The 1,904-nt window shown below is 37.9% G+C and overlaps 1 protein-coding gene across 1 annotated transcript in view; it reads left to right on the top strand.

Moving 5' to 3' along the window:
- The window catches only part of LOC102210083 (creatine kinase M-type), a 19,282-nt gene that overhangs the window by 5,062 nt on the left and 12,316 nt on the right, over positions 1-1,904 (top strand). The window lies entirely within an intron of this gene.

Genomic DNA, 1,904 nt, shown 5'->3' with positions numbered 1-1,904 from the left:
AGTGCCCCACTGTGTGTGTATGTGCAATAAGGTCCATTTGTGACATGCATATTTGCATATAACTAAGTGAGAAAGTGATATTACTATCGATAAAGTGATCAATACATAGAATAAAGAAGTTTGCCACCACAATGGCTAACACTAGCATCACTGCATGTAGCCACGCTCTTTGAAGATCATCTTCGCTTATGAAAGTATTAGGTCACAGCAGTACTAGCTAGCTATTGTTTTTAGTATGCTAATGTGCTCTTTGTAAATAAAGTTTAAAGCAGCTCAAACTGTAAGAGCCAGCACTGAGCCTTGTTTTACACAGTGTTAGAGCAATAGCTGCAACCTACAGCTTTTAAATGATTTTTATTCATTAGTAATTACATGTAATTTTAATTAAATTAAAATTAGTAATTTTATTAAATAGTAATTATTCATTCATATTCATCCCCAACTGGTTATAGATGATTATCAAGGTCCAAGTTAAGCTAATCCCAGCTTCTCTAACACTGCAGGTTGAATCTTGGCATTAAATGTCTGGTATGTTGCAATGAGTAGCATTTAACCAAGTACTGTACCTAGTCAAGTGTGTGATAAAGATACAGAAAGTAAAATTTTATTATTAATAAAATATATGTAAAGAAGCCAAAATTGATTCAGTTTATTACTTTTCTCAGAATGCTCTGTGCATATAAAGACCCTGTAGCTCATCACCCATCCCAACTGCTGCTTCTGAGACCTCCGTAGCACTCGCCCAGCTAAGTACAAACAATCAGTCTTCGCGAGAGTTCAACTTGGTTTCACTGGTGGAGCATTTGCAGTTACTTTTTTGGGCCCTAAATATTATTTCTAGAACTAGCATAAGTGAAAGTTTTAATCCATCCATATTCTTTTGTTTATCTGGGGCTGGATTGCAGGGGCAACAGCCTAAGGAGAGGAAGTCCAGACCTCCCTCTTCCTAGCCACTTCTTCCAGCTCACCTGGGGGACAACTGAGGCATTTCCAGGCTTTCCTCTGAGATGTACTCTATTCAGTGTGTCCTGGGTCTACCTCAGGGCACACTCTATTCAGAACACCATGCCCAGGAGGCATAGTCAGATGCCCAAACCACCTCTTTGATGACTCGTTACGCTATATCAGCCATTCTCTGGAGAAAATTCATTCCCAATTTCCACTTTTTGTATCAGCAATTGCATTTTTTAAGTCACTACAAAGAGCTTATGACCATAAGTGAAGGTATCGATGTATATCAACCAACTGACAGCTTCACCTTCATACTCAGCTCTCTTTACCAAAAACAGACTAGTACAGTATGTAGGTCACTGCAGAAATCCATCTGTCAGTAGCACACTCCCGTCTCCCCTCACTCATGAACACGAAACAAAAACGTCTTTATTTTCACAGAGGTCAAAAATTTAGGTTATTAAGTCCCTGCAGATATTTTAGCTGATGTTTACATTTTCAATAGATCTTTGTGCATGTAGGTTTGTTTGTTGACAACAACTTCTCTGGGAGCCCACATTTGTTTCATTGTAGAAGATGTTACGGCTTCAACAGCACTTTGAGTCAGCTTTTTGGCATTGGACTCCGAAACAGGAAAACCTGCTACCTGAACTTTATGCAGCAGAGATTGTCTCAGTGATTTTCGACTCTGTGTCCTCTGCTTTACTTCCTACTCGCTTCCTTCTTTAGCCCACAATTCAAATCATTCCAAAAGAGTCATGTACATTTATTGAAAAGAAAGTCTGTAACTTGCTCACATTTGTAGTTCTACTTGTTTACTGAATTATATTTAAGAAGAGTCAGGTTATTCACATAACTTAATGTTTTTTTCCATTTTTGCATTGTGTTTTACAGATTCAAGTTTCAATAAGTTTATTGTCATATACCCTGCAAAACACAAGTGGTTACATAGA

The sequence above is a fragment of the Pundamilia nyererei genome, unplaced genomic scaffold, assembly GCF_000239375.1.
Source record: "Pundamilia nyererei isolate P.nyererei 1_Seehausen unplaced genomic scaffold, PunNye1.0 scaffold00189, whole genome shotgun sequence".
NCBI lineage: Eukaryota > Metazoa > Chordata > Actinopteri > Cichliformes > Cichlidae > Pundamilia > Pundamilia nyererei.
The sequence above is the reverse complement of the archived record's forward strand: the minus strand, read 5'-3'. Positions and strand labels throughout refer to the sequence as shown.